This window comes from Sminthopsis crassicaudata, chromosome 5 (genome assembly GCF_048593235.1).
Source record: "Sminthopsis crassicaudata isolate SCR6 chromosome 5, ASM4859323v1, whole genome shotgun sequence".
Lineage (NCBI taxonomy): Eukaryota > Metazoa > Chordata > Mammalia > Dasyuromorphia > Dasyuridae > Sminthopsis > Sminthopsis crassicaudata.
In genome coordinates, this window is record NC_133621.1 from 312,311,847 (window position 1) to 312,328,425 (window position 16,579).

Below are 16,579 nucleotides of genomic sequence, written 5' to 3' on the forward strand. Positions count from 1 at the left end.
GGATTTCATAAAAGTAATATTGTTACATTATATGGATGATATTTTGGGATGTGCACCTGAGGAACACATGTTAGAAGCATGTCTATAAAAAACCATGGAAACACTAAAATACTACAAACTGCATATAGCTATAGAAAAAATTCAAAGACATGCTCATTTTCAATATTTAGGATATGAAGTATATCCTAAGACACTCATAGTACAAAAGCTTTCTTTAAGCACAGAGAAGTTGTACACTTTGAATGATTTCCAAAAAATTTTAGGAGATATCCAATGGATGAATCGAGTGTTAGGCTTAACTAACAATCAACTGCAACCTCTGTATGACATTTGAAGGGCAGACAGTGCTTTAAATTCACAAGGCCAGCTTACAAAAGAAGCACAAGAGGCTTTGAGAGAAATTGAACTGGCTTTATCCAATGTGGTTGAAAGAGTCACTCAAAAACCCTTGGAAATATCAGTTTTTGCTACAAAAGAGGCACCCACAGCAGTCTTTCATCAAGGAAACAGTGTGATTGACTGGGTGAACCTCCCAGCACAACCAGAACAAAGCCTTAGTCCTTACCCAGTGCTTGTAGCTAGAATTTTATTAAAGACTATTATGAGAGAGTAGTACAATTTATCTGGGATAAGTGTTGAAAAAATATACACATTCTATACTAACGCATAGATTAATGTATGGTGTGAGATCATCCCAAAATGGCAAATGTTATTGGCCACAGCTCCACATTTTGCACATGGATTTCCATTAAAGATAACCCAACTACTACATAATTGGCGATAGATTTTTGAAGAAAAGGTTCCTCTTAAAGGACCAACAATCTTTATAGATGCCTCCAAAGAAAATATTTGTGCTGTTATACTCTCATGATTTGACCATAAAGAGAGTAGTTAGAAATTCTTTTCAATCTACTCAGATCTTATTTCCCAGGAAACATAAATATAATTATTGATTCAGCCTATTCAGTAGGTGTGGTACAAACAATTGCCACAACCCAAATAAAATTTGCAGCCTTTAATATTTATCAGCTCTTTAAAGAACTTCAAGAGCAAGTGAGAAAGCATCCAGGCAAGATTTATATCTTGTACATCCACTCACATAATGGACTTCCTATTTTTGATAGAAATTCAAAGGCAGATAGCCTTTTAACTATGTTAACCAGTACTCCTTTATTTCAGCACAAGAATCTCATTCTAAATATCATCAGGCAGCCTGAGCTTTATGTTTACAATTTGATATAACAAGAGAGGAAGCTAGGAGCATAGTAAAAAGCTGTACAGCCTGCCTTCTTTTCCACACTCCTACACTCCCTCCAGGGAAGAATCCTCATGGTTTGAGACCCAATGAAATCTGACAAATGGATGTGACCCACTATAAATCTTTTGGTCGTCTGTCTTTTATCCACATGGTGATAGATACCTTTTCAGGATTCACTTTTGCAGTGCCAACAGCAAAAGACACAGCCAGAGTGGTCACTGAATTCCTTATCCAAGCATTTGCAATTATGGGTGTTCCACAAGCAATAAAAACAGGTAATGGACCTGCATATACTTCTAGACAGTGCGCAGCATAAGATTTTACACACTACTGGAATACCTTTTGATCCACAAGGTCAGGCAATAGTACAGAGAAGAAACAGACACATTAACACACTCCTCCAAAAACAAAAGAAAGTGGGAGCCACAGGTAACCCTAGAGAACTTCTAAATTTAGTTCTCTATACCATTAATTTTTAAATTTTTGACAAAGATGCACTGGTTCCAACAGACAGGTTTTATAACCCACCAGAAGGGCAGTGTCCAGTGTGAGCAGCTCCACTGTCCTTAGATAATCACCAGGTGATGTGGAGAGACCCAGAAAGTGGTGAATAGAAGGGACCAGATAGGTTAACTTCCTGGGGGAGAGGGTTTGCTTGTATTTTTTCAGATGGAGAAGGAATCACATGGGTGCCAACAAGTCATATTCGCCATGTCCATCAGAGAGAGACAGAAAAAGAGAAAAACCTCAAAAGAAAGGAGAAGATCTAAGAAACATCTGACTCTGAAAGAGCAAAGCTGATAAGGAGACTGTTAAACATTCCCTAACACAAGGTAAGACTGTTAAAGAACTTTAAAAACCAGCAGGAATAATTGGATTTCCTAACACAAGATGAGTAATTTCACAACATTGACAAGTTTTCCCCTCCTTCCCACCCCCAGATGGCAGGTTGACCCCTACATCTTAAATATGTTAAAGTATAAATTAAATACAATATATGTATACATGCCCAAAGAGTTGTTTTGTTCTACAAGACCAAGTTAGGGTTAGGGTTCTTATATGTTATGTATATTATATTATATAGTATTGTTGTAGAAGTAAATGATGATCTCCTGATCCTGCTCTTTCTATTCAGCAACAGTACACGTAAGTGTCTCCAGGCCTTTCTGAAATCATCCTGTTGGTCATTTTTTACAGAACAATAATGGAATATATATGGATATATATGTATGTAGACATATATATAACCTACAATTTACCAGGTCTTGTGCTCAGGACTAAGTAAATAAATACAATAAAGAAAGCATAGGTGTGTGGGGGGGGGGGGGGGGCAGCTAGTTAGTGCAGCAGATAGAGAACAGCCCTGAAATCAGGAGGACCTGAGTTCAAATGTGGCCTCAGACACCTAACACTTCCTAGCTGTGTGACCCTGGGCAAGTCACTGAACCCCAATTGCCTTGGCAAAACCAAAAAAAAAAAAAATCAGAGGTTAGCCCCTGTTACCAGGGAACACAGCTGGTCACTATGTGAGGACAGATGTAAACATGGGCAATACTGATTCTAGGCAGAATGAACTTTTGGATATCTGGAACACCATTTAAGGACAACTTCACCTCGAGCTTTGGGAGGCTGTTTGCACTAGCTTTCCTCTCCTCTTTGCAGGCTACTTGTCAGGCTCTCCAGGCCTTTCTGAAATCATCCTGTTGGTCATTTCTTACAGAACAATAATATTTAAGGAAAACATGTTCTCTTGGTGTCTCTCTCCCTTCCACAGATCCACCTGTCTTACACATATTCCTGTCTCATGCCTGATTACACAAGAAGATACTCCATAATAAAACTTTTTTTCCCCCCAGAATTATTCCAACAAACCCTGTCAGTCCTTTTCTCAAAATTGATTTGAGCACTTAAGGATTATGGTTTCAAGATATTCAACAAGTTCATGCCTTGGAAACATTTGTTCTGAGAGCTTCAGTTTCTCCTTTTAAGTTGATCATGACTATTATGGTGAATATTTCATTTACACCTATTTATATATATAATTTTTTTTTGATGACATAGGAAATGTGTGATTACCCACAGATTTTTAAAAATTTGTTTCATTTTAATCATTTTATTTATTTTATTTTTTAAAAAATAGTTTTTATTTAGCAGATAGATGAGTGGGTAATTTCACAACAATGACAAGTTTTCCCCTCCTTCCCACCCCTACCCCCCCAGATGTCAGGTTGACCAATACCTGTTAAAGAGGTTAAAGTAGAAATTAAATACAATATATGTTTACTTGTCCAAAGTGTTGTTTTGTTATACTAGACCAATTTAAGATCAGGGTTGTTATATATTATGTATATTATATTATATAGTATTGTTGTAGAAGTAAATGACGATCTCCTGGTCCTGCTCTTTAAATGCAGCAACAGTTCATGTAAGTATGTCCAGGCCTTTCTGAAATCATCCTGTTGGTCATTTTTCACAGAACAAGAAAGGAATGTATATGTGTATAGAGGTAAGTATACGTATATATAACCTACAATTTACCAGGTCCTGTGCTCAGGACTAAGTAAATAAATACAATAAAGAAAGCATAGGTGTGTGGGGGGGGGGGGGCAGCTAGTTAGTGCAGCAGATAGAGAACAGGCCCTGAAATCAGGAGGACCTGAGTTCAAATGTGGCCTCAGACACCTAACACTTCCTAGCTGTGTGACCCTGGGCAAGTTACTGAACCCCAATTGCCTTGGCAAAACCAAAAAAAAAAAAAATCAGAGGTTAGCCCCGTTACCAGGGAACACAGTTGGTCACTATGTGAGGACAGATGTAAACATGGGCAATACTGATTCTAGGCAGAATGAACTTTTGGATATCTGGAACACCATTTAAGGACAACTTCACCTCGAGCTTTGGGAGGCTGTTTGCACTAGCTTTCCTCTCCTCTTTTGCAGGCTACTTGTCAGTCTCTCCAGACCTTTCTGAAATCATCCTGTTGGTCATTTCTTACAGAACAATAATATTTAAGGAAAACATGTTCTCTTGGTGTCTCTCTCCCTTCCACAGATCCACCTGTCTTACACATATTCCTGTCTCATGCCTGATTACAAAAGGAGATACTCCATAATAAAACCTTTTTTTTTTTTTTTTTTTTTTTCAGAATTATTCCAACAAACCCTGTCAGTCCTTTTCTCATAATTGATTTGAGCACTTAAGGAATATACTTTCAAGACATTCAAAAAGGTCATGCCTTGGAAACCTGTTCTGAGAGCTTCAGTTTCTCCTTTCAAGTTGACGATGACTTTTATGGTGAATATTTCATTTAAACATATATATATATATTTATATATTTTTTTGATGAGGTGGGAAATGTGGTGTACTAACCCATACATTTTTTTATTTGCTTTATTTTCAATATTTTCATTATTTTATTTTTTAAAAATAGTTTTTATTTAGCATATAGATGAGGGGGTAATTTCAAAACATTGACAATTTTACCCCTCCTTCCCACCCCGCCCCACACGGGGCAGGTTGACCCCTACATGTTAAATAGGTTAAAATATAAATTAAATACAATCTATGCATACATATCCAAACAGTTTTTCTGCTGTACTGTACAAGAGGAATCTGCCTTGGAAACAGTGTAAAATTAACCTGTGAAGGAAATAAAAAATGCAGGGGAACAAAAATAGAGGCTCATTCCCCCCCATCCAAAAAAAAAGTTCTTGTTTCTACCACCCATTCCATTCTGCAAAGCCTGAAGAGGTGTATTCTGTCCCCTCCTTGTGGCAAGAACTAACCTCTGCCTTCCTGCCTGATGGTCCCTGACTTTAAGGGCTGTGAGGATGGGGAGGGAGGAAGTGGGGAGGATATTTTCCAGGAAGAGATTGTGAAGGTGAGGTCCTAGTAAAGGGGCTCAAGATGAGAAATGTAGTAAAAAGAAAGGGTTGAAGGAATGTGTGAGCAAAGGAGAATCGGAGATCCTGATTGATCACAACATGCCCTTCTCAGCCTGGTCAGAAATGTGAAGTTTAAGCTGGTCTTGATCCTTGATTTGGGGAGAAGTCTTCCTGGTTAGCTGTCGTTAGCAGAGGAACTGATAAATAATTCATCCCTGAGGCAGTCTGGCTCCCAACCTCTGGGAAACGGATCCAGTCAGAAATCCAAATTACAGCATACTACTGAGACCCACCTTCTGTAGGGTTTTATCTGTAGCCTATTTCCCTAAAGAAATCTGTCTTTTGAAAAAAAAAAAGAGAGAGAGAATGGCTATTGGACATTCTTCCCTTCGCCAAACCCGGACTTAGACTTTTCACTGGACAAGAGAGAGCTGCAGAGGGTTGTACTGAAAAGCTAAACTGAACTTTATCAGAAGCTTCTCCCAGCCTGCCTCAAAGATAATTTTTATCAATATCTCGGCCAACCCATGCATTTTTATTATTATTATTTATTTTTAACAGTTTTTACTTACCAGATAGATGCCAGGGTAATTTCACAACACTGACAAATTTTCCCCTCCTTCCCCCTCCCCTCCTCCAAATCTCAGGTTGACCCATTCATGTTAAATATGTTAAAGTATAAATTAAATGCAATATATGTATACATGTCCAAACAGTTGTTTTGCTGTACAAGCCCCAGTTAGGGTTAGGGTTATTATGTATTATACTTATTATATTATATAATATTGTTGAAGAAGTATATGATGATCTCCTGGTCCTGATCTTTTCATGAAGCAACAGTTCACATAAGACTCTCCAGGCCTTTCTGAAATCATCCTGTTGGTCATTTATTACAGAAAAATATTGTATGCACACACACACACACACACAGACACACACACAGACACACACACACACAAACACAGACCTAACCCTAACCCTAAATTACTTACAATTTACTAGGTCATGTGCTCATTAACAAAATAAATAAATAAAATAAAGAAAGCAGAGGTGGGGAGGGGGGCAGCTAGTTATTGCAGCAGATAGAGAACAGGCCCTGAAATGAGGAGGACCTCAGTTCAAATGTGGCTTCAGACAACTAACACTTCCTAGCTATGTGACCCTAGGCAAGTTCCTTGAACCCATTTGCCTCAGCAAAACAGAAACAAAAACAAAAATAAAAAACCAGAGGTTAGCCCCTGTTAGCAGGGGAACAGAGCTGGTCACTATGTGAGGACAGATGGAAACATAGGCAATGCTGATTCTAGGCCAGAATGAACTTCTGGATATCTGGAATTTCATTTAAGGACAACTTCAAATCAAGCTTTGGGAGGCTGTTTGGACTAGCTTTCCTCTCCTCTTTGCAGGCTACTTGTCAGTCTCTTCAGGCCTTTCTGAAATCATCCTGTTGGTCATTTCTTACAGAACAATAACATTTAAGGAAAACATGTTCTATTGGTATCTCTCTCGCCGTCACAGATCACCTGCCTCACATATGTTCCTGTGTCATACCTGTTTACACAAGGAGAAACTCCATAAGAAAACCTATTTTTTTTTTTTGGTTGTTTTTCAGAATTATTCCAACAAATCATGTGAGTCCTTTCCTCAAAACAGATTTGGGCCCTTAATGATTGTGGTTTCAAGACATTGAAAAAGATTATGACCTTGGAAACGTGTATTCTGAGACCTTCAGTTTCTCCTTTTAAGTTGATGATGATTATTATGGTGAATATTTCATTTACACCTATATATAATATATATATATATATATATATATATATATATATATATATATATATATATATATTGATGAGGTGGGAAATGTGTGCTAACCCACAGATTTTTAAAATTTGTTTTATTTTAATTATTTTATTTTTTATGTATCAGAAAGATGAGTGGGTAATTTCACAACATTGACCCTTTTCCCCCTCCTTCTCCCCCCCCCCCCATATCAGGTTCACCCATACATGTTAAATAGGTTAAAGTATAAATTAAATACAATATACATACATACATACATATATATACATACATACATAGATACACACACACACACACACACACATACATATATATATATATATATATATATATATATATATATATATATATATATATGTCCAAACGGTTATTTTGCTGTACAAGAAGAATCTGAATTTGAAACAGTGTGCTATTAACCTCTGACGGAAATCAAAAATGTGGGGGAACAGAAATAGAGGCTCATCTCCCAAATAGTTCTCCTTTCTTGTTTCTACCACCCAATCAATTCTGCAAAGCCTGAGGAGGTGTATTCTGTCTCCTCTCCTCCTTGTGGGAAGAACTAACCTTTGCCTTCCAGCCTGAGTATGCCTGAGTTTAAGGGCTGTGAGGAGGGGGAGGGAGGAAGTGAGGAGTGTATTTTCCAGGAGGAGATTGTGAAGGGAGGGGTCCTAGTACAGGTGCTCAAAATGAGAAATGTGGTAAAAATGTTCAGTTTTCCTTAGTTTGTGGATTCTGGTTTTAGATTATATGTACTGGGGGGGCGGGGCGGGGCGAGTCTTACACTCAGTATAATGTTATATTATGATGTCATAGTGTAGTATTATATGTCTAGTAGATATATTCCACAGTACCCCAATATTATATTAAGCACATAAGTATATATTAAATGATTGCTGCTTTCCAGTCAGGCCTTGTGTTAAAGGGCTAATTACCCTGAAATTAGAACTTTGCTATTAGGTGTAGTCTAGGGATTAGAGATTAAGTTGGCTGTTTACTGCACAATGAAATTCTTGGGGGGGGGGGAGGGTTGAAGGAATTTGTGACCAAAGGAGAACTAGAGATATATTATATATATATATCTATTATATCTATCTATCTATCTATCTATCTATCTATCTATCTATAATTTCATGTATTATATGTGTAATTATATAATATATAAAATGATAGATAGTGATCTATTTATAAATATATAATATATCAATATATGTGATATATTGATAAAATCAATATATATATATTGATAAAATGATATATATTATATATAATTATATAATATATAAAAGGATATATATTGATCACAAAATATGTATATATATATATATATATACACATATATTTTTTTTGAAGAGGTGGGAAATGGGGTGTGGTAACCCACACATTTCTAAAAATTTATTACTATTTTTTTAAATAGTTTTTATTTACCAGATAGATGAGTGGGTAATTTTACAAGTTTTCCCCTCCTTCCACTCCTTCCCCTCCTCCCCAAGTGGCAGGTGGACGAATACATGTTAAATAGGTTAAAGTATAATTTAAATACAATATATGTATACTTGTCCAAAGAGTTGTTTTGTGGTATAAGACCAATTTAGGATTAGGGTTATTATATATTATCTATATTATATTGTATAGTATTGTTGTAGAAGTAAATGATGATCTCCTGGTCCTGCTCTTTAAATGCAGCAACAGTTCATGTAAGTATCTCCAGGCCTTTCTGAAATCATCCTGTTGGTCATTTTTTACAGAACAATAATGGAATATATATGGGTATATATGTATGTAGACATATATATAACTTACAATTCACCAGGTCCTGTGCTCAGGACTAAATAAATAAATACAATTAAAAAAGCAGGGAGGGGGGTAATTAGTGCAGCAGATAGAGAACAGGCCCTGAAATCAGGAGGACTTGAGTTCAAATGTGGCCTCAGACACCTAATACTTCCTAGCTGTGTGACCCTGGGCAAGTTACTGAACCCCAATTGCCTCAGCCAAACAAAACTAAACTAAACTAAACTAAACTAAAAAATCAGAGGTTAGCCCCTACTAGCAGGGGAACACAGCTGGTCACTATGTGAGGACAGATGGAAACATGGACAATGCTGATTCTAGGCCAGAATGAACTTTTGGATATCTGGAACACCATTTAAGGACAACTTCACCTCAAGCTTTGGGAGGCTGTTTGGACTAGCTTTCCTCTCCTCTTTGCAGGCTACTTGTCAGGCTCTCCAGGCCTTTCTGAAATCATCCTGTTGGTCATTTCTTACAGAACAATAATATTTGAGGAAAACATGTTCTCTTGGTGTCTCTCTCCCTTCCACAGATCCACCTGTCTTACACATATTCCTGTCTCATGCCTGATTACAAAAGGAGATACTCCATAATAAAAACTTTTTTTTTTTTTTTTCCAGAATTATTCCAACAAACCCTGTCAGTCCTTTTCTCATAATTGATTTGAGCACTTAAGGAATATACTTTCAAGACATTCAAAAAGGTCATGCCTTGGAAACCTGTTCTGAGAGCTTCAGTTTCTCCTTTCAAGTTGACGATGACTTTTATGGTGAATATTTCATTTAAACCTATATATATATATATATATATATATTTATATATTTTTTTGATGAGGTGGGAAATGTGGTGTACTAACCCATACATTTTTAAAAATTTGCTTTATTTTCAATATTTTCATAATTTTATTTTTAAAAAATTAGTTTTTATTTAGCAGATAGATGAGTGGCTAATTTCACAACATTGACAAGTTTTCCGCTCCTTCCCACCCCCTCCCTCACAGACAGGGCAGGTTGACCCCTACATGTTAAATAGATTAAAGTATAAATTAAATACAATCTATGCATACATATTCAAACAGTTTTTCTGCTGTACTGTACAAGAGGAATCTGCCTTGGAAACAGTGTAAAATTAACCTGTGAAGGAAATAAAAAATGCAGGGGAACAAAAATAGAGGCTCATTCCCCCCCATCCAAAAAAAAAGTTCTTGTTTCTACCACCCATTCCATTCTGCAAAGCCTGAAGAGGTGTATTCTGTCCCCTCCTTGTGGCAAGAACTAACCTCTGCCTTCCTGCCTGATGGTCCCTGACTTTAAGGGCTGTGAGGATGAGGAGGGAGGAAGTGGGGAGGATATTTTCCAGGAAGAGATTGTGAAGGTGAGGTCCTAGTAAAGGGGCTCAAGATGAGAAATGTAGTCAAAATTTTCAATTTTCCTTAGTCTGTGGATTCTGGTTTTAGATATGTGAACTGGGGGGTGGGGGGGGGGAGAGACCTACACTCAGTCTAGTGTTATATTACTCTGTCTTAGTGTAGTATTATATATCTAGTAGATATATTCCACAGTACTACAATATTATATTAAGCATATATATATATATATATATATATATATATATATATATATATATATATATATATATATATATAAAACCATCCTGTTGGACATTTCTTACAGAAGAATAATATTTAAGGAAAACATGTTCTAACGCTATCTCTCTCCCCTGCACAGATCCACCTGCCTCACACATATTCCTTTCTCATGCCTGATTACACAAGAAGATACTCCAGAATAAAACCTTACCCCCCCCCCCCCCAGAATTATTCCAACAAACCCTGTGAGTCCTTTTCTCAAAATTGATTTGAGCACTTAAGGATTATGGTTTCAAGACATTCAACAAGTTCATGCCTTGGAAACATTTGTTCTGAGAGCTTCGGTTTCTCCTTTTATAAGTTGATCATGACTATTATGGTGAATATTTCATTTACACCTATTTATGTATATAATTTTTTTTTGATGAGGTGGGAAATGTGTGCTAACCCACAGATTTTTAAAAAATTATTTTATTTTAATCTTTTTATTTATTTTATTTTAAAAAATGGTTTTTATTTAGCAGATAGATGAGTGGGTAATTTCACAACAATGACAAGTTTTGCCCTCCTTCCTCCTCCCCCCCCCCCATCGCCCCCAGATGGCAGGTTGACTCATATATGTTAAATATGTGAAAGTATAAATTAAATACGATATATATATATGTACAAACAGTTATTTTTCTGTACAAGAGGAATCTGACATGGAAACAGTGTACAATTAACCTGTGAAGGAAATCAAAAATGCAGGGGAGCAAAAATAGAGGCTCATCTCCCCACCCCAAATAGTTTTCCTTTCTTGTTTTTTATCACCAATTCAATTCTGCAAAGCCTGAACCGGTGTATTCTGTCTCCTCCTTGTGGCAAGAACTAACCTTTGCCTTCCAACCTGAGTATCCCTGAGTTTAAGGGCTGTGAGGAGGGGGAGGGAGGAAGTGGGGAGTTTACTTTCCAGGGAGAGATTGTGGAGGGAGGGGGTTCTAGTACAGGTGTTCAAAATGAGAAATGTAGTAAAATTTTTCAGTTTTCCTTAGTTTGTGGATTCCGGTTTTAGATATGTGAACTGGGGGGTTGGGGGAGAGACCTACACTCAATCTAGTGTTATATTATTGTCATAGTGTATTCTTATATGTCTAGTAGATATATTCCATAGTACCACAATATTATATTAAGCACATAAGTATATATTAAATGATTGCTGCTTTCCAGTCAGGCCTTGTATTAAAGGGCTAATTACCCTGAAATTAGAACTTTGCTATTTGGTGTAGTCTAGGGACTAGAGATTAAGTTGGCTGCTTATTCCACAATGAAATTCTTAGGGGGAAAAAAAGGGTTGATTTGTTTCCCTAACCCTTCCCTTCGGGCCCCCCCCTCCCACCCACTTCCAGCAGGCCAAGATGTTCCCCCCTAAAAAAAAAACAAACAAAAAAAAAACACAGGGATTCAGAAGGGAAGTCCCTCTGGTTCTAGGTGTTGACCAGGACCTGAGGGATGCAGGCAGAGCTTTGTTGTGATTGTGATTGCTTCTGTGGGTTTTGTTTGCTGTACTTTTGGGGTCTTGCTTGCTACAGTTGCTGTTGAGGAAGAGAGGGGGGAGACAGAACAAAGTAACACATTGGGAAACTATATATCTAAAAGCCAACTTGGAAAATGCTCATTGCTGAGCTCAGAAAAAATAAGGATTAGGAGTTGGGGATTTGCCTATGCTGTCAGGGAGAGAAATGAAGAGATAAATAACTGGCTAATTGTGCTTTCACTTTTTCTTTCCTTTTTTTTTTTTTTTTTTTTTTTTTAAACAATTCAAACCAGCAAGATCCAAAATGAAAAAGGTGAATGAACAACCCAGAAAGATGAAAGGCAAACAATTATTAGGGTTTGAGTTGAAATTGAAGATAGAAGATCTCCACAAAAAGAATGAATTTTAGCAAAAAAGTAATTGCCCAACAAACACAAAAGAAAAGGGAATACTTACAGAACCCCGATTTAGCAAAGAAAAATTGGAAGAAGATATTGATGAGTTCCCCCAGACAAAACTGAAACAAAACTCAAATATCTTAGGAAAGAAAACAATCCAGAAGTATGGAAGGTATCAGCTGCTATAAAAATAACAAACAAAAACTTTTGACTTCTAAGATTCTTTCCTTTATGGCTGCTGCCAGTTCCAGTTAAGAAACCATATGATTCATTCCTTTTTGGTGGAAGCACAATAAATTCGAACGGTATCCAAAGAAATGTGGGCGGTTATGGAGAGGGGAGTAAGCTGAGCTTTTACTAACTACATGTCCAATGTATTTGAGAAATTGAACCCCCCCCCCAAAAAAAAAAATTAACAAACAAAACAGTGGTTGATCTGATCTGTGGAACAGTTTAAGTAATGAATATAAAGGAGAAAGTGTTTGTTAAAGACAAAGCTCCAAGCTGGAATGCCAGGCAGTCGGTATTGGGGCCCCCCTCCCCGTCTTCCCCAAAGAAAAAGAAAATAAATCTGCCCCGAGCACTGGAAAGTAGACCCAGATCACATTGCACCCTGTCTTGATACCGAGATCAGTTCCCAAAAGGGTTACCTGAGTTAGGGATTCAGGGACATAGCCAAAGCCAAGGAAGGGGATTTTGAGAAATGGACTTGTAGGAGCCAAGAGACTAAGGGAAGATCAAATAATAGAGGATTTTGGGAGGGAAAAATTGACCTGGAACATATGATTTTCATTTCATCCCCCTTTCCCCCACCCCCCAATAACGTGGGAAATGTCTTATTCGGATTTCTTGCAATCTGAGTGGTAGGGAATGGGGTGGAGTGAGAAATAACGGATGCAGGTGAGGATTTAGAATTAAAAATAAAAAAAGAAAAGCAAACACCTGGTTTGTAGTGGTGATTTTCTTTTTCTCCCCTGGAAGGGGGTGGGGTGGGGAATCGATTAGCTGGCAAGAGAAATGGGTGGGCCAGGGTGGTGCTCACGTCAGAGGGAGAAAGGGAGAAAAATTTGGGATTGATAAGTAAATGAATGAATGTTGAAGGCTCCCTTTCTGGGTACGTTGAAAAAAAAAAAAAAGCTTTTTAAAAAAAAGCATAGGGGAATATATACTTTACACGGGGTTGGGGTGGGTGGGGATCTGGTGTCAGGAAACGTTTGCTCCTAGGGCAAAGATAAAAGGGAGGGAGGGAGAAAATTTCGGAGCTCAGTTTTCCAAAAATTAACGTGTAAAAGTATGTTTCATTGGAAAAATGAGATCCGTTTGCCTGGCGCCCCCTCTCCCCCTAAAAAAAGGGCCGGGGGGGGGAAGTAAACATAAGATTATTTTTTTTCTCCCCCCCCTGGGCTGGGGTAGAGAATTATTTCTGCGCCTAATTGCAGGTTAAAAAAAAAAAAAAAAAAGGAAAAGAAAAGAAAAGGATGGGTGGGAGTAAAGTGACAAATTTTTTCCCTCCTGCGGATAGAAGGAAGGGGGGGGGGAGGGTGGGGGGGCCCTCGCGGGGGAGGGGGGGCGGGGGTGTGTGGAAGATAGTAAAATTACAAGGCTTTTTTTTGTTTGTTTGTTTTTTTGTCTTGGGCGGGGGCAAAGAATTATTTCTGTGTCTGACTGCAGGATTAAAAAAAAAAAAGGATGGGGGGGGGAAGAAGTCAACTTACAATTTTCATTTATTTTTGCATTTTTCCTGGGCAGGGGTAGAGAATTATTTCTGCACCTAATTTCCTAATTTCAGGGTTAAAAAAATAAAAAAGGATGCGAGGGGTGGGGGGTGGGTGGGAAAGAAGTAAACTTACAATTTTTTTTTTTTTTTCTCCTGGGCGGGGGTAGAGAATTATTTCTGCACCTAATTGCAGGGTTAAAAAAAAGGGGGGGGATGGGGGAGAAGAAGCAAACTTACAAGTTGTTGTTGTTGGTTTTTTTTGTTGTTTTTGTTTTTGTTTTCCCTCTGGTCGGGGGTAGAGAATTATTTCTGCGCCTAATTGCAGGTTAAAAAAAAAAAAAAAAAAGGAAAAGAAAAGAAAAGGATGGGTGGGAGTAAAGTGACAAATTTTTTCCCTCCTGCGGATAGAGGGAAGGGGGGGGGGCTCGCGGAGGGGGGAGCGGGGATGTGTGGAAGATAGTAAAATTACAAGGCTTTTTTTTTTTTTTTTTTTTTTTGTCTTGGGCGGGGGCAAAGAATTATTTCTGCGTCTGACTGCAGGATTAAAAAAAAAAGGATGGGGGGGGGAAGAAGCCAACTTACAATTTTCAATTTTTTTTTTTTAATTTTTCCTGGGCAGGGGTAGAGAATTATTTCTGCACCTAATTTCCTAATTTCAGGGTTAAAAAAAATAAAAAAGGATGCGAGGGGTGGGGGGTGGGTGGGAAAGAAGTAAACTTACAAGTGTTTTTTTTTTTTTTTTCTCCTGGGCGGGGGTAGAGAATTATTTCTGCACCTAATTGCAGGGTTAAAAAAAAAAAAAAAGGGGTGGGGTGGGGGGGGAAGAAGCAAACTTACAAGTTGTTGTTGTTGTTTTTGTTTTTGTTTTCCCTCTGGTCGGGGGTAGGGAATTATTTCTGCACCTAATTTCAGGGTTAAAAAAATAAAAGGATGCGAGGGGTGGAGGGTGGGTGGGAAAGAAGTAAACTTACAAGTTTTGTTTATTTTTTTTTTCTCCTGGGCGGGGGTAGAGAATTATTTCTGTGCCTGATTGCAGGGTTAAAAAAAAAAAAAAAAAGGGATGGGGGGGGGAAGAAGCAAACTTACAAGTTCTTTTTTTTTTTTTTTTCTGGTGGGGGGGTAGGGAATTATTTCTGCACCTAATTTCAGGGTTTAAAAAAAAAGGGATGGTGTGGTGGGGGGAGTGGGGGGCAAGTAAATTTACAAGGTTCTAGTTATGTATTTTTTTCCTTGGGTGGGGGGATAGCGAATTATTTCTGAGTGTGACTTCGGGGGAGGGGGAAGGCTGAATGGGAAGAAAAATTTGTTAGTGTCTTTGCATGATCACGAGCTATAGCTGTGGCGTGGAACGGGGGTGGGGGGCGGGGGGTGGGGGGTGGGGGAAAGAGCACTCTCGGACTTAGTCTCTGGCGGAGAAAATTCGGACTTAGTCTCTGGCGGAGAAAATTCGGACTTAGTCTCTGGCGGAGAAAATTCGGACTTAGTCTCTGGCGGAGAAAATTCGGACTTAGTCTCTGGCGGTGAAAATTCGGACTTAGTCTCTGGCGGTGAAAATTCGGACTTAGTCTCTGGCGGAGAAAATTCGGACTTAGTCTCTGGCGGAGCTGCGCACGAGCGGGTTGTATAGCGCCCCCTTGTGAGCTTCGCAGCGGGTCGTCCTCTCCGTGGGGGCTTGTCGGGGGCGGGGCCCGGCGGACCCGAGTCGCTGGCCGCGCTGGGCCGGCGTTTTCCCGCGGATTGGTGGGTCTCCGGAAGTCCTATGGGGACTTGGCTACTGGCCTTACCCGGGCCTGAGTTCCACGAGTCCGGCTCTGATTTCAGGTTGATCCCGGTAAAGTGGAACGTATTTTTTTTGTCCTCCAAGGCGTGTTTGTGCCTGGAGAATAGTGAGGAAGCAGTGTTCTGGCCGTTGTTGGCAATGGGAGAGCAAGCCAGAGAATAGCGCGGGGCTTTTCTGAGCGTTGTAGGCTGCCCGAGACCCCTGACGTCCTGGGTATGATTCTGAATCTTTCCTGCTTCAGATTCCCGGTTCTCTGCCCCGCCCGGCGCCTTGGGCTTTTTTCACCGTCCTGCTTTCCTCAGCCGCGGTGTTGACTTCTTCCCGGGGACTCGCCGCTGGCTTTTTCGGCATCCTTGCCGTCCTCTTCCTCCGCGGCGGTATGTGACTGATCCTTGCCCGGGTCGCGTCCGGCTCTGGGCCGTTGCCTGCTCGCTCGAGCCGCGTTTGGTGAGCGCGTGTCTGGGCGTCGGGCTTGGCACTCCGCTTCGCTGGGAGTTCTCTCGGATCGATGTGGTGACCCTGGTCCCGCGAGGGAGGGCCGTCAGGCAGGCGATGGGGGCGGCTTCCGTTGTTGCTCGTGCCTGTTCTCGGCTCCCCCCCTGCTCCGCCCGGGGAAGGGGGGTGAGTGTCGGTTCCTGCCCGTATTCTGCGGACCGGGCCCTGCTCCTAGGGCCGATTCTGTTCGGCAGCAGCCCCGACGGGGTGACGAGCGCGGTGCTCTCGCCCCTGCCGCTGCCTTCCTGTGATGCCTCCCCGTGGTCGGGCTTGCCCGGGGAAGACTCGAGATGCCCGTTGTCGGTGGTCTGTCGGTTTCCGGCTGCCCCCTCCGCTCCCTTCCGTTGGGTTATGG

At 39.8% G+C, this 16,579-nt stretch overlaps 1 long non-coding RNA gene across 4 annotated transcripts; it reads left to right on the forward strand.

Moving 5' to 3' along the window:
* Window positions 1–2,624: 2,624 nt before the first annotated feature.
* LOC141545111 (uncharacterized) lies at window positions 2,625–13,171 on the forward strand. Of its 4 annotated transcripts, none has more exons than XR_012482891.1 (6): window positions 2,625–3,764; window positions 4,404–4,552; window positions 6,755–6,906; window positions 9,354–9,502; window positions 10,461–10,566; window positions 12,128–13,171. It is a non-coding gene; the product is annotated as an uncharacterized LOC141545111 (long non-coding RNA). The 4 variants fall into 4 exon arrangements; XR_012482890.1 differs by lacking the exon at window positions 6,755–6,906 and having other exon boundaries at window positions 2,625–3,265; window positions 3,673–3,764; XR_012482889.1 differs by lacking the exon at window positions 6,755–6,906.
* The last annotated feature ends 3,408 nt before the right edge of the window (window positions 13,172–16,579 follow it).